The 16,828-nt window shown below is 46.0% G+C and overlaps 1 protein-coding gene across 1 annotated transcript in view; it reads left to right on the forward strand.

The window, feature by feature from the left end:
• The first annotated feature begins 9,045 nt into the window (after positions 1 to 9,045).
• The window catches only part of RAI2 (retinoic acid induced 2), a 41,680-nt gene continuing 33,897 nt past the window's right edge, over positions 9,046 to 16,828 (forward strand). The window contains exon 1 of the mRNA XM_088532739.1: positions 9,046 to 9,165. The gene's annotated coding sequence lies outside the window, so the exon portion shown is untranslated. The remainder of the gene's footprint in view (positions 9,166 to 16,828) is intronic.

The following is a 16,828-nucleotide window of genomic DNA, read 5'->3' on the forward strand; positions in this document are numbered from 1 at the left end:
CAACCATGGCCAGATACTTTGTTTTGCCATTACAAGTCAGGAACTCAAACGCCCAAACCAAACACATACAGGAGTTTCCCTGTATTGACATTGTTCTGCTTTTGAGGGGATTTTTTTTTTCATCTGCACAGCAGGACTAAGTGGCATAATGGTGGATAGTGGAAATAAACTCTTGAGCAGTGGAAGGGCCATCATTAACGCTGACAAAAGTAGCTCGTGAGGCTGAGCCATGATCAAATAAATGAGAATTGGTAGAAGAAGAAATGTTTGTGAACAATTTATGAATGTGAGGCCCAAGTTATCACTTTTGGGAATCAATTAACGTTGTGATACTCTGTATATAAATAGGCTCAAACTGAGTATTCCCCTTTGATTCAAGCAGGGGATGCTCTTGTCCTGAATTGTTAATTCTGTTTGCATGGGGCAAGGCACTTCCCCTAATTTTCCTCTAGTGTTTAACTCCATGACTCACTGTCATGGCCCCCCACCCTGTATAGCGCCTTCACCCCAACACCTCTCCATCCAAAGTGCCTGGCATGCCAACCTCACTCCTAAAAGGACAAAGATACAAAGAAACAAAAGAAAATGGGTTTGGACTGTTCATTTCAAGAGGGAATTTGTTGTGTTATTCTTTCCGGCTCCAGAGCCAAAATGTACACTGACTACTAGGACCCTACTTTCACCTTCATCAATTAATTAATCTTTCCATATTGGCAGCTGAACAACACTTCCTGAACAGAAAAATAAATGCTAATTTCCAAAGGTAGTTAACAGTCACTGAATGAGACCAAAGGGCTTTCATCAAAATTACCAATCAGCTCAAATTTGAAGAGATTCTCTCCTCCTCATTGCTTCTTCATCTCATTCAGCCAGTCCTGCTGAATTAGTGCCTAATAGAGTCTCAGACATATTCATATCCTGTCAAATTCCCATCCTCCCAAAGAACTGTCCTTTTCAAATGTTAATATAGAGGGCGTATGATGTGCAATCGTTGCTATTTTGGATTGAACAGCTGGCTGCATCGCACCAGGGGTAGCTGTGGGAACTTAAGTAAGGGATGTGAGCGTGTGTGTAAGCGCATGTGTGCATGTATTGGTAAACGCCTACTCTTCAACAAATGATACCCTGTCTCTTAAATAATGTTTTTCTAATGGCTCCTTGCAAGCTCATTTTTAGCTCATCACAGCTCCTGGAGAAGAAAGCGCTACAGCTTTACAACACACAAGAATATGTTCAAATCCCCAAGAGCCAGTTTTGCAACCCTTTTCTCAATCAAGGCCCTGCTCAGCAGATGATTGGGACCATCGTCAGCATGGGAGCACTGGTGACCCTCAGCAGAAGCTAAGTGTTTACAAAAGTCTCTTCAGGCTCTCCTCACCGTAGCCAAATGCTGGATAGCTTCAGGGATTGCTTGCTATTACAGATATTCTCAACAGTGGACAACTCACACACATCAGGGTGCATCTGTATACAGACATGTCTTCTCAGTACAGATCAGGCAATGCAGTCTGAGAAGAGATAGTAGAAGGCCTCCCATATCATGGTGGAAAAAAAGGTTCTTCTTGTTTTGTTAATTATTTTAGGCCTGAGTCAAAGATCCATGGGGTTAGTATGGAGATTTCCATTGGCTCCAGCAAGCTAGGTACTATAATCCTGTCAACCTCGCGTGATGTTGTGGTCATGTTCAACAAGCAGAATTTCTACTGAATCTTTTTTGCCTGCTGTATCAAGGCCCTTCTGGAGACAGCACTAGATGGGCTCAGAGCATGACCTCAGTTAACAATATATACTACATGAAAGCTAATAATTCTGGTTAAAGCATATTCAAAATAGGATGCTTGAAGCAAAACTAATGCATTATTCACTGCTTATTGGGAATACAAGAACACAGAGATAGACATCTGAGCCTTGGGCCTTTTCTGAGATGTACTGTACACTGGCTTAGTGTGCTTATAGCATTACAGAGCTCTCATGGCCATAGATTTTTCATTACTAACGCTATTTAAAATCCTGCCCAGTGATCAAATAAAGAACAAAAAATGTATGAGTGTTCAGCTTTACTTTCTAGTCATATACAGCAATAAGAGATGTTTACAATGCCATATTCATTTCCTTCTTGTAAAATAAGCCCTCTCTACCTGGAAATTAAATCAAACAAGTATTTGGGAAAAGTCACAGGGTGAAAAAAGTGCAATAAATGCCAAGTTCTTGTAGGTAGCTCAAGACAGTTCTGAACAAAGGGCCAACCTGATCAATTCCGAGACAAAATGCAGACCCTGTTAACATAACTCTTCTCAATATAGAATTAAAGACAGTAAGAGGAGAAAAATATGGTATTTTGTATACTTGCAATGCATAAACACAGATCTTTGTAAAAGATTTCAACAGGCATCGTTACAACAGCGTGTAGAAAACCACATTGGGATTCATCTGGTTGTATGTAGATAGCCTGAATCAGGTACCTGAATCTGAACTAATTGCCTTTTATTCCTTTTATGGTCAACAGGGAAACAAAGACACTTTGAGGGAGTGATTTATCTCTTCCTAAAGTAGATGCCCAAGAAAGGTCAAATGAACTGCATCCTAAAAGTGCCTATTTCTCTCCACTGACCATAAAGGATGAAAAGAATGACTAGCTCAGATGCAAATTAATACATGGCAGACATTACACCCTGTGGGTGGGTGAGGAGATGGAGGACATTAAAATGTATCCCTGGATCCCCATCTGACACAGTGAAAAGAATCATAAAATAAAGATAGAGAACTGTTCTTCCCCAAGGATAGATTTCCAGATTTTCATCAGATGAGAATTTTTGTTCTGAAGTATTTTTCTGTACACCAGCTGAAACAGTATTGTATGTCTAGGCCTGCCCTATGGTATCATATCAGTCACATAAGCAAACTTACTTTGCAATTGCTTCTACAAAGGATCTCACACAATTTTGGACATCAGCACTTCCAACAGGCAAGCCTGATTAACAGCATTGCCGAAGGCTTGCTGGATCCAGAAGCAGCTTGACTAGATCCCAGTGGTAGTTTTACAAGGTATGTCTTGCCTAAATAGTTTTGAGGTCAAGTTCTGATCTTGGCTGATCTTTAAGTGCAACTGCAAGTTGGCTTCAATAGTGTATTTTCTATGCAGCAATCTCTCTTTAAGATGTTAACAACACCTCTTGAGGGATTGACACAGGTCCCACTTATTCCCTGCTGGAAAACAGACTGAACTATAAAAGCAACGCAATTATATGCACTACTTTTATTCAAAATTCTCACTAGCTTCCCCATGATTTATCCTTTTAAAAAGCTACACACTAATGAGGCTGGTTTGCCTGTGATACCATTGTTCATCTCAATGATTGCTTTCAGGATAATCAAATTATGATATGATTTCTAAGGAACATTCATGCGTTCCATTGAAAAGAGAAATAATTGTGAGAGGAACCATTACCTGAAATCAGGGTCCTTGACTTCAATAGCCTTGAGCTTGTATTTTCAAGGTTGAACCCCGAAACAATGTCTTAAAAGCCAGCACTTCACTTTCACATGATCTCAGAAAAAGGCATTTTTAAAATATGAAAGGAAAGACAAAATACAGTCACATATGCGAGCATGTAATCTTATCATAAGGTAAGTTTAAACGTACAGTTACACCAGGCTGATACTCACTAGATCAAAAATCAGAAGGTACTTTGGTCACATTACCAGCAACAAAGCCATGCTGGATGATTTATTATAATGTCACTAAGACCTCTTGATATATTTAGAAAGTGGTAATGGTAAAGGTTATAATTCCTTTGAGGGACAATAGTGATGAAATAAACCATGAGGGTCAAGTGGATTATGACCTCATGAAAACTCGAGTAATGGAGACGGCACTTGGTAAACTTCCTTATAATAGATAATGCCTTACAGAATTTTAAAGCTGGTTAGTACTCAGTTCAGCCCTGCTATGGGCTTCCAGCTGTCTAGCTGTTATTAGAGAAAATCTGGAATTACTGCTGTCACTACAAATCTTGCTTCTGCTCCGAATTTCCATTTTACATACTACGAGCCCTCTTGCGATGCTCTGAAGTTCACCACAGAGAGTACACAGGCACCTGCCTGTGAATACGCTCTATCTAAAATTTATAGCATAGGTGCTTATACAGAATTTGTGAATCCAATTTAGAGTTTGTAATGCATCCTGGATTGTTATATTAATAATCACACCAGACAGCATTTATTTTGCTGCTGCATAGTATTGTCATGGGATCAAAGTATTTCTGAGATCGCGCAATAGGGAAAGATGAATGATACAGCTGACTGTTTTACCTGCTTTGCAAAAGGAAATACTAATAGTTGCTGGTTTGCTTATCTGCATAGGCAATATATAAAGTGCATGCAAATTCTGCATAAACAATTACGTTTACCATCCGACCTTACAATGCAGTGTATTTATACGGGAGTTCACTGGTGACGTATGCTTGAATGCCAATGTAGAAACCTAACGGCAAATGGTGACCACCTTTATGTGCCTAAGTATGTTCTAGTTCACGAGTGCTATAAAGCAGTAAATGGGATCATTCCTATAGTGATTTGTGTCCATGAGTCACTCGACTAAGGCTACTCATGAACATAGTTTGGGCTCCTTCATTTGCATTCGTACTGTAGCTTGCCTCATGCTCTCATCCTACCCGAACAGAGCAAGCCTTTCTTCTTGTGCTATATCAAAATTTAAGCTATTAAACTGGCAGGTTCTGAAGAAATTGTGTGGATAAAACAGGCATACTGAGGCATACCTGTAGAGTTTCATAAACAAATAAAAAAATCCTCTCCTAGTAACATAGAGAAGTGCTTGAGGCCACACACTCTCCGCTTCAAAGACAGCGGGAAAGAAGGAGAAACAAGAAGATGACCTAATGCTTACCCACTTGTGTAATAGCATTGATGATGGCAGGCCTGTGAGAGCATCAGTCTGAGATGTGAACAGGACAATCAGCTGTCATTGACAGGGGTATTTTTGATTGATTTTAAATTAAGGTCACTGTCCTCAGGCCAGAGCTAGATTTAATTATTTCTGGCACGTTTTAGAAAGATGAGAGAAACTTGTTTGCAACCGTCTCTTCAGTGACTCAATGTGTACTGAAGGTTTTTTCAGCGGGCTTTGACACCTCAAACTTCCATAACGTGCAGTGCATCTGTACAACCTTGCCATGTTCCCACTGAAATTAGCAGTGATCTCCTTTAAAAATGTAAATTTGAATAACAGGCTTTTACTACTAAGAATCTGTGACAAATGTCATCTTCTCCACTCTTGCCAACAGTGTGCATAGGGTACAACAGCTTGTCCATAGCCAGGCATATACCAGTCTATAATTGATAAATCACCTAGTGAAATATCAGTCCACGTATCACTTAATAAATACATGTAACAACATCCTTTCCGGTTGTTGACTGAAGGCTGTAATGCAGTCTAAACACTCTTGTGACAGCTGGCAATCCAGCCTCATTCTTCCAAACCAGAACATTTTCACGCTCTCAAATTCAACAGTCCAGATACACTGTTTCAAATACACTGTTTTATTCTTGAGAGACCACCTCTTCCTAGCAGATCTGGACACTGTCCTACACAGTCCAATTGGTTGCAAATGTTCCCAGCTGCCCCTCTATATATTTACAAGACTCCTCCATTTACTTCCACTGTCATCTTCCAGGTATTCACTTACCCTTTTTAGCAAGTGATGGACACCAAAAAATTAACCCAGATATGATGTTAACTCAAAGAGCTGCATTCACCCCTGATGAGTACACAGTGGCTATTAATGGATAAAGGGAAGAGCATAAGAACAGAGCAAGCCCAGCCTTGAACACTTGTGACCCAGGAAACTCTTTACAAGCGGTAGTTTAGCAGCCATCAGTGGATTTCCCTTCTGTACGTTTGTCCAGGCTCTTGTTAGACACACATAACTTTTAGCCTTCAGAGCATCCTATGGCAAGGAGCTCCACAGTTGTATCTCAAGTGAATTACGGTCATTTGAACCTCCATCCACTTAGCCTCATTTAGCAACCTCTGCTTCTTGTACTGGAAGGCACAGCGCTGCATCTCTATTCTCCACCCATGAGAAGGGATCATCTCCATCTCCAGCATGATTTTAGGGACCTCTATCATACCTCTCCTCAATCGTCTCTTTCCCAAGCTGCACATGCCTAATTAGAAAGCCTTTTCATACCATTAGGTATTATTGATAGCCTCCTCTGTATTGTTTCCAGCTCTACCATGCCCCTTGTGAGATGGCGAGATGAGAGCTACAGCGATGTTCAGGATGCAGATGCACGATGGATTGATAGCAGAGCATAAATTCTCTGTTTTCTTCTGCATTGCTTTGCTCACAGTTCCTAACATCTGACTCACTCGTTTGGCCATGGCTGAGCACAGAGCTGATGTTTTCCAAACTGTGCTTGCTCGTGGCTCCTCAACCTGGGAAAAGTGACCATCACAATCTTTCTATGCTAATGAGCAAAAAAGAAATGACCAACTGCATCTACATTTTGTGCTGTTGGAAAAAAAATCAGGAGAGCAACAGAAGTAGATATTAAATCCTGAGATGCTGCACAATACGCAGGCAGCTTGACCTAAATTCCTATGAGGAATGAGGAAGCCACGCATTTTGGGCATTTGAAACAAAACTAGGCAAATGACCATAAATTATACTACATGGGACATTCCTACTCTCTTTGGGAAGACAGATTAGGCAGATGACCTACTAAGTTTTTTTTTTTTTCCTCTAATTCCTACAATGTCACGAGTGCATGTGCTTTAGTATTTCTTAAATCATAATCTGTTTGATCCAGAACCAGTCAAAGGTTTTGAAATGCACATTAAACCGCAAAAGGAAATCTTGAGCAGTTTGTTAATATCTACAGAAATCCAGATGGAATTACAATCATCTTTTATGTACAATTGAGGGCATATTATGTAATACTAGACATGGATTTAGTTTAATGCACCACACCTTCCAATAAGCTGCTGGCAAGGCCAATAGCAATTTGATATCTACGAAACACTGTGTGCCATTGACAAAACCATTTTAAAACTGACAGTCCGTGGCTAAAGGCTCGGATGTTCGGGCTCTTTTGGGAAAACCAAGGACGAGAGGGTGAAAACAACAAATGGAGAAACAGGGTGGAAAAGTCCAGAGAAAGAAAAACAAGAAAGAGGGGGAAGTCAAAAAAAACAACAACAACAAAAAAAAAAAAAAAAAAGAAGAGGGAGAAGTCAAAAACAAAACAAAACAAAAACCCTAATGAGAAACATGGTCCATTTGAGGATACTGGGAATACAGAGGGGACAGAAGGTCAAAACTTCAAGAAAGACACAGAGTAAAATCCATGAGATTTATTAGAAAGGACGAAGTTCCAGCTGCAGTCTCCTCCCAGGTGTTTAGTTGGGTTGTTACCGCAGATGCTGGGGCTGGTACCCGCGACCCTTGCCGAGGTACAGCCTGCCCCAATGCTGGGCCGGCCACTGTGGTGGCTGGGCCCCCTCCAGCCCCCTGCCCAGGGACTGCTTGCCAGCTGCCCCTGACTTTCTCTTGCAGCAGCCTCCTGTCTTACAGCCCCAACAACTCCCTGCAGCGCTGGAACCTTCACACACACCCCTTCACGCACACAACCCCTTGAGGAGACCCCCTCACGCACAGCCCCTTGCACACCCCGCTCACCCTCCATCCGCACAGAGGGGCCCTCTCTCCCCCAACACACAGGCCACACAACCCTCTCACACACACCTCATGCATCACCCCGCCAGGAACAACCCTCCCCACTGGCAACCCTGCGCACACACTCCCTCACAAACACACGCTGTCACCCTTATGCTCAGACACACAACGTACCCCTTCACACACACACTCGTACACAGACCACTCACATGCACAGGGAGGTCGCACCTCCCACACTTCTCTCGTGCACACACACTCCTGACAGACACCACACACTCCTCACACACCCACTCCCCGCACACAGCCCCACCACACCTCCCTCGCATACACCCTGCACACACGTGTGCCAAACAGCCTCTTCATCCTCTCACACACACATGCACATACACCCAGACACCTCCCTGCAGGCACCCCCACACACTGCCAGGCGCACAGCCCCACACTCCCCTGCACCCCCACACACGCACACAGAGACAAGCACCCCCCCGACGCACACACACACACACACACACACACAGAGACATCCCTCCACACACCCCCTACCCCCACACACCGGCACCCACTACTGCTCTACACACGCGGCCAGACACCCCCGCCCCCACGGGTACACATACAGGCACACACATCCACACGAGTACCCCTCAGACACCCCACTCGCACACACCGCTCCTCGCACACATGCACACACACCACACGCACACGTTGACACACGCACAACACACACACAACACAGGCACACGCTGACACACGCACACACACAACACATGCACAACACGCGCACACACACACATGTGCACACATACACCACGCACACACACAACACACACATATGTACACATCCCCCCACACACCCCTCCAACACGCACACACACAACACACGCACACCACAGGCGCACGCACACACACACCACACGCACCCCGCACACCACACGCACGCACACGCACCCCCCACGCACACCACACGCACACACACGCACACACATCTCACACGCATATACACGCGCACACACCCCACACGCACCCCACACACACGCACGCACACCCCACACGCATACACGCGCATACACGCACACGCACGTACACGCACACACACACCGCACACGCACCCCCGCGCGGCGCCTCTAACGGCTGCCCCCGGCGCGCGCGGCCGTTGCGGGCGGGGCGCGCGGCCGCCTGACACTTCTCCCCCGGCCCCGCCCCGCCGCCATGTGCGGCCCGGGGGGGCGGGGGCGCCGCGCCCGCCCCGCCCGCAGCGCGCCCCGCCCCGCCCCGCCCCTCCCGCCGGCGCGGGGAGCGGAGCGGAGCCGGGAGCGGCGCCGGGCCGGGCGGGCGGCTCGTCCCAGCGCGGGGCGGCGGCGGCCGGCGCTGACAGCGCGGGCGGCGGCTGCGCTCTGGCCTCGGCAGCGGCGACAGCGGCCGTCCATGGAGCCCAGCTAGGGACTCCCGCACCCTCCACCGGCGGCCCGAGGTAGGTGCGGGCGGGGTGGCCGCGCCCGCGCAGCAGGGGACGGGGTTGGTGTCGGCGGAGCCGCGGCGGCATCGTCGTCCTGGCGCGGCCGGGAGCGCGCCCGCGGGCGCCAGTGCCGTCACCGCCCGCCGAGCCGCCGTGACAGGTCGGCCGGGGCCGGCGGGAGCCCCGCGGGCTGCGCGGCGCTGCGCGCAGCGGGGCCGCCCCATTGTTCCCCGCGGCGCCGCCGTGCGCTCCCCGCCGCGCAACGGCCCCCGCGCAACGGCCGCTGCCCAACGGCCGCTGCCCAACGGCCGCCGCTTTGTGCGGCGCCCGCGGGCGTCCCGGGAGCCGTTAGGGAGAGGGCTCCCGGGAGCAGCTCCTGGAAGGACGCGCGGGGCTCCGCGCTGCGGGTCCCGCTCCCCGCCTTGCCGGGGCCGAAGCGCAGGACGGCGGCGGCTGCTGCGCGGCGCTTGCAGCCCGCGAGCGTCCTGGTTAACAGCGGTTCAAGTGCCGGGCTCGGGGAGCCGAAGGGAGGCCTGGAGGGAGATTAAAAATTTATGGTGTATTTAAAGGCTGACAGTAATATGATTATTTGGGTGCCTCTCCGTGGCGGTTAGTGAGGGGCCAGGACGACGCAGGTACGCGCGCGTTGGGACATTATGGGGGTCAGAGATTATGTTTTGCAGTGGTGCGGGTCCTGCATGGAGGTTGCCGCTAAGATGAGCTGTCACCTGTGCTTTTGGTCCCTTCGTGAGGAGAGGTAGTTGCCATTTCGGGGGGTGAGGTGGCTGTGGCTCCAGTATCCCTCCCTCCGCACCAGGGCTCTGGGTGTGCGTTGTGCTGGGTGTTTTTTCGCTCAAGTTCTGCGACTGTCAGATGCTGCAGGATGCAAGTGCTGCGTGCAGGAGTTGCAGTGCAGTGATTCAGCTCTCCACCTCCTCCCCCCCTGTTCTTTTTAGGAGATTGGTTTTGCTTAGCTTTTCCTGCTGTTGTTTACACTGGTCTCCTCTGATGCTGCTCTCATTGGGATTCTTTGCCTTTAAAGAATAATTAAAATGCAAGATGCAAAATATGCATGTTGTCCAGTGGGGATTATTGTTTAAAAGGGCAGAGTACCTGATTACCAAAGAATTCTTCATGTCTCGTCCATTAAAACATAATGCATAAATATCCATTTTTATACTAGTAACCTGTCATGTCATTTATCACTAGTGAATTGACTTAACATTTGAAACAAAGGTTTCTTCACATTAAATATGCTACTGAACGGAGCATTCCAGGCATAACATTAGTATGGGAAGGAAAATCTGCACACTCCCATTTTTATTTATATGTGTGATTTTTGGAAAAGCTTTTTTTTCCCTTTTCATGACCATAGGAGCCATTATCTGATTAATTGGCTATAACTTCAGTGAGGACTTGGTCCATGCATGTTTTCCTGCATGATCCTGCTAGGGCTGTGCATTCGATCTGTGCATGCTCACTCTTCTCCCTTGGAGCCTCTGATCAATTTTGTAGCATTTCTGCAGGAGGCTCCAATAGGAGTCTCACTGAGACAGTAAAATCTATTTCACATTGCGATATGATTGAAGCCAAACTTGAAGGGGGAGGAGGGAGGGCTAGCAGCGAGTCGGCTGGAGGGTGATGCTGAGTTTCCATGTGTGTGTAAAATTCTGGAGGACCTCCAGGAGCGAGCACTATCTGGGCCTGGCCGTGCATCTCCGGGAGGATGGTTTTTGCAGCGTCCTGCTAGCTTGCTAGGAGGAACGCAAGCGATGACGAGCATTTGCAGCATGCGGGGACTGCACCATGAGCCGGGGCTGAGGACGGAGCCAGGCGGGCTAGTCGTGCGGGAGGCACGGCACGCGCGGGGCGAGCAGGTAGCAGCGGACGTGCTGCAGCCCCGGGCAGCTGGCGTTCACCAGGAGCCGCGCTGGAAACCCACAGCCGAGGAGAGCCTGCAGCGGCGTGAGCTGCAGGGGGAAAAACGCGCTCGCCTGTAACAAAGAGGGCTGGCGCATCTCCCGCCTCGGGAACGGCTTTTGAGAAAATTTGGCTGCTGCCTCTGCCACAAATTTATGGTGTAGGTTTGGGCAAATCATTTAACCATTCGCTGCCCACCTGCTCCTTGTCTTTGCCTGTGAGCTGCTGAAGGCTCATGTTTGCAGCGCTGTTGGTCCAGGCACAAACTCTAATCCTTTGCCTTGCCCAATTGCCCTGAACGTAGGGGTCCGAGGTAGGTGGTACCTCATTTAGCTGGTCTGAGGGGATGAGGTTTGAAATTCAGATGCTTGAGCCAATAACACAGATGCAGCAGCCTCACCACAATTCCTCAATCTCTAATCCGATCTTTCTTCTAATCCACTCGTTCTGTGCTGCTAATCAAATCTCCATGCATGGCTCGAGTGATGTTTTGCTCTGTGCTTGCTGTCCTGCCGGGTTGACTACATCAAGCGGGGGAAGTTGGGGAAACGAGGGTGGGCCGAATGTCATCTGCTCTTCAGGATGCAGTCTGGCATTTGATGTTTGTAAAATCCATGGCACAAGGGAGGCCTGGTGTGACTTACAAATACAAATCATGACTAGAGGGCGAATTATACCAATGTTACAGAAAAATGGCCAGGAAAATAATGGTGCTGCTGGCATTTCTGTGTAGCCAGTTGTGTGCAAGTCAACAGGGAACGGAGGTGGAAGGGTGCAGCTCCCTTGGCACAACACAGGATTCTTATTTTAGCATGGAAGACAGCCAAAGATAAGCAGTGGTTGTCATCTGGCTGGTCAGAGGATTTAACAAAAGAAAAGCTTTGTGTAAATGGAAATATTTTCATGTAGGTACTAAGAGGAAAAGCAGATAACCTTGCAAGTGATGGGCTGGCCATTTAAAGCTAGTGGTACAAGATTTCTCCCATAAAAAAGCAGAATGATCCTAATTAAGCCCAGACCCTGTTAAATGACACACGGCTTTATTTATTTCAGATGTTTCTAGGTCCCAGAGATGGGGCCAAATGTGAAGAGTTTGATGTGGCAGAGAGTTTAACCCCAATTACTTCTACATAAATCACGTGATTGTTACAGTAGCTAAGTACATGCGATGGTTGCCTCGAAGCTACTCATGAAAAATATATTTTAAAAAAATCCATTAAAAATATTTACTGAATAAAGAATAACCACCCTTCCTGCACGTGAACCTACTTGTTTGCTGTGGCTCTCCTGTTCAGCCTGTGAGACCCAGAAGCCTCTGCTTTGCACAGCCGGGTTGCAGAGGCTTTGGGGAGGCCGGTTAACTTTCTTTTTACAGGCAGAAGAATCAGACTGTAGGAGCTGCACTGGCTCAGTGTGCCCGCCGGTCTGTGTGCTGAAATGGTGGCTTTGTGGAGCAGGCAGCGAGAGAAAGAAGCAAAATGGGAGCTGACAAATATCCCTGTTATGAAGCTGGGATGGATACATGATTTATGGGGGTACTTGCTTTTTTATTTTTAGTAAAAGGACTCAGTTGACAATGTGTGATGCTAGCTGTGAATTGCTTTCTTTTGAGATCATGCTGCACTGGGTCTTGCCTCCAGAAACAGCATCTACAGAATAGCAATACAGTAAAGTACTTGGTAGTATTGCTTAGATTTACTATGTAGTCTACAATAATAACTTCAGGAGGAAGAAAAATTCTCCCTCCTCCCCATCCCCCCAGCTCTTATTTTTTTTCTTTCTCTCTTTCTCTCTTTTATTTTTATCAATTTATTTATTTTTTTTCTTAAAGCCCTTGTTCCAAATCATCCCAGAAGATTCTACTTCCAAAAAGGAGGTAGCCTTATGGGAACTCCTAGGCTAGGGAGAATCATTAACCTTTCCCAACTCTCCTCAGGAGTTTCCATTCCACTGATTTTCAATTTTGTCCTACTTCTCAGGGCACTGAACAGCTTGGTAATGTGGCTACTCTTGCAGGAGCTTCTCTATCAACAACATTTGAATGTTGCTTGTTAGATCTGACTTTCTTTTTTCAAGCAGGTCCATCCATACTCTCCATTAATGTGTGGCAGCTGGATAAAGACACTGTAATGTGGGTTGGGGGCGTTTAGGGATCATCTGTGGGTTTTTGCAGAGCTTCACAGGGGCGAGCGTAGTGGAAGCTTCTTACCTCTGTCATGTGGGGCGCAGGCTGCCGTGGGAGACACCAGCGCTCGAGTGCTGGCTTTGAGCTGGAGTAACTGGAGCCTGCCAGACTGCGTGTACTGCTTCCAGCATTTTTTTTTTGCTGGTTAGTAGTGGATGTAGTTGTTTGGAAAACTCCTTCCTGAGGCATCAAGTTGAGGCTAAATGTTCTCAGGAATTAACCTAAGATCCTGGAATGGCTTTGTGTTGCCTTGGGGTCTCCATGACATGAGCAGTCTCTTGGCTCTGTGGCTCTCTGATCCCTGTACTTGCCACTTCTTGCTGCTTCTTGTGCCACTTCCAAAGCGCGCTGTGACAAACGCGCTCGAGTGCCACTACGGCAGGAGAAGGAGGCCCAACTACTTGGGTAAATTGCAAGCTGAGCTGGGGATGGGCAAGCTCGGCACGGCAAGCTCAGCACAGCAAGTACAGCGATCTCTGAATGAGCTCCTGGGTGAGCCATGTCCGTAGCTTTTCCCGCAAGTCTGTGGCAAAAGTGGCCCAGAAATGGTCATCAGGGGTGTAAGAATTTGTCAGGTGGCGTTACTATCTTGGAGCCAGTCCTTGGATGTAAACGCTAATGGCCACGGAGGCGAGGGAGGTTTGGTGCTACGCCTGCCTGAGTTTCAGGGGCCTGATGAAGTTGGGAACGCCTCTGAACATCCCACACTGCAGCTCCAAACTCAGCCCAGTTCTGGAGAGCAGTCTCTACTCCAGCATTTATGTTTGCTTCAAGTTTTTCTTTTTTTTTGTTTGGTTTGTTTTTATTGTGACATGAAAACAAAGAGGTCAGAGAAACTCAGTGGCCGCCAGGAGGGCCGGGAGAGCAATGGCTCTCACGTGATCTGCTGAACAGCATGGTCTTCATAGCACAGCCAAGCTGTTTGGATGAGTGGAGGTCTTGCATTCCAGGGAAAAATAATTCATTAATAGCCAGAGATAATCACTTCGCTCTGAAAAGCTACTCCAGCTGCATTACACCAACTGTTCTTTTTCAGCCTCTGCATCCGTAATGACAGTGGTGGCTAATTTCTGTTTTTGTGTTTTTCCAACTGCAACGTCCTACTTTTTCTGCGTTTCTGAGTAATAGTAGTCATTGCATAGCTACTTGTCACCTTTCAGAGCAAAAAACTTAAATATACAGGTTATTTCATGACTGCTTTAAACAACAGCAACTTTTTATAGCTTGGCAGTTATCTATATATGCTTAGTAAAAAAGCTATTTAACTAGAGCAGTGTTACTTAACTTACGGTCCATGGCTATCAGAAGATGATGAGTAAAACAGTTGCAAAAAGTATGACAACCACATACATGCATTCACTTACCAACAACGGCAGACAAAAAATTGTAATGGTATCAGGAAGGGTAAACTAAGAAATATGTACACACTTGGTAGATTATTTTTTTGATTGTATGTGAAAATATATGTGACAGTAATGCATAAAATAGTGCTTGGACTTAAAAAAAAATCAGGTGGTGTTTTGATTTAAAAAAAAGAAAAAAAAATGAGTAGCATTGAACTAAATGATCCGGTAGAGCAGTGAGAGTGGGACATACAGAAAATTAAGTAAAACTTGAAGTGTTTTTTTGGTGTGTGTGTGTGTGTGTAGGGTGCACATCTTTCTGGTTGCTGATGGTGGATTACTTGCTCTAGAGCTGAATCCACAAAAGGCTACCACAAAGCAAACAGGAAGGGCAACCCTTCTGTAGGCAGGATTTTCCCAGTGTCAGTCAGTTTGTTGCTCTTTGGCGTTGTGTGTGCAAGATCCATTAGAAGGGGTGTTGTTCTTCACTGAGCTGGTGGTACCTGGCTCTTTATCTTGTGTTTCACCTAGCCTTTCTGCCCAAGCATCCAGTTGTTCTAAAGAAGACTAGTTGGCCCACGTAGGGTCATGCTGGTGCTAAAGAAATGGTAGGCTAAAGAAAGCAGTTGTAAGGAGTTAAGGCCTAATGCATGGAGGGAACGCATCTGCCTTTTGTTTGGGTTTGCTATTTAGGTCCCTGGGGGCTGCTTTTGGTTGCAGTCATGGGTCTACCCACACGTGTTTAGTCACTGAGACGTCACTTGTCTTTTAGGATACGTTTTGGCTACCACCATAACTTTTCCTTTTCTACAAGATGTTACTAAGTTGATGGGCTCTTCTACACACGAATGCTGGCAGGTGCTACAGGAGAGTAGATGGCTGCGTGCTCGTGGATCTTCCCATTCACAGCATGAACCTCAGAGCTCTGCAGTGACTGTTATGAGGGAATGTAATAGTCCCCTACACCCAATTCAAGAGACTGTTGCCTCTGAAACAGTCATGTTGAAATGCCAGGTCAGTGCCACTGATCAGGAGTAGGCTCCAGATATCTTGGATGAGTGTCCATGAATAGAGAGGCTTGTTGACACCCCTGCTTAGCACGTGTTTTCTGGTGGAGCCAAAGAACTCTTTACTTTGAAGCGTAAAGACTAAAGTAGTTGGGAACTTGGTATTTAAGAAAAAATTCTTGAGAAAAAGTGCCGCTGAATTTCCAGTGAGCTAAGGTTTTCAAACTAGAAGCTTATTATTTTCAAAACAGAAGTTTTTTGATTTTTTTTTTTAAGTTTCCAGTTTTGAATCTATTGCTATCTTTGGTTAAAAAATACAAAGTGGTCAGAGGCAAAAGAGATGTCCTTTAAGTCAGGGTTAATTAAACCAGAATCTTGTCTTTTTGTATTTTCATATTTGTATATATTTTGATTTCTTCATGTTTTCCTGTTCTATTTAAGGCTGTTACTTTAAGGAAGTCTAAACAAGATTTCCTGTCAGGAACAGTTTAGATATAGCTGATCCTGCCTTGGGGCAGAGGATGCATTAGGCAACTTCTCAAGGTCCTTTTCAGGACCTTTGCAAGGATTTCAGGCAGTTGTGGAACAAAAGGATTCACAGTAAGTCGTGCTGCTTATGCTGATAGGGTTTTGTTGTAACATTTTAACACAGCTATTTGCAAAAGAAATAATAGCTAACTGTAGGGTAGTTACTGCTGCTTGATATGACAAATGCGAGAGAGGAAAACAACTGATGTTACATTTTTAGGCTAACATCATGATATGGCTATGATTAATTTTTCCAGAGCTTTGTGGGTTTTTTTATATATATCTGTTTAAGTGTATTAACATTTTTAAAGGTCAAAGGTAAGCTTTAAAATGGATGCCAAATGAAAATGGATGGGAGGAAAATGACATTTAGCTCATGTTATTGCATATTGTTTGAATTCGACCAAAGGCAAAAACAAAACAAAGACACCCCCCAACACACAGATGCAGACACACACACATGCACACATATATGTATATACACACAGACTCGTATATACACACACACCACCCGACTTCCCTGCATACCTGGTCCAGCCAAAGCTAATTCATGCAGGGAAAACATCATCCTGGCAAAATCAGTAGTCAGATATCTGTATTTCCAGGCAGTTTAAGTACCTCTTTGCAAAGTCTCTCTCGTTTGACTAGTGTTAGTGGACTTTGTAAATAAATGTAGCTAAAATATTTATATTAGG

Source organism: Tinamus guttatus, unplaced genomic scaffold, assembly GCF_059628265.1.
Source record: "Tinamus guttatus ecotype Peru unplaced genomic scaffold, ASM5962826v1 Tinamus_guttatus_pri_ptg000470l, whole genome shotgun sequence".
NCBI classification, from domain to species: Eukaryota; Metazoa; Chordata; class Aves; order Tinamiformes; family Tinamidae; genus Tinamus; species Tinamus guttatus.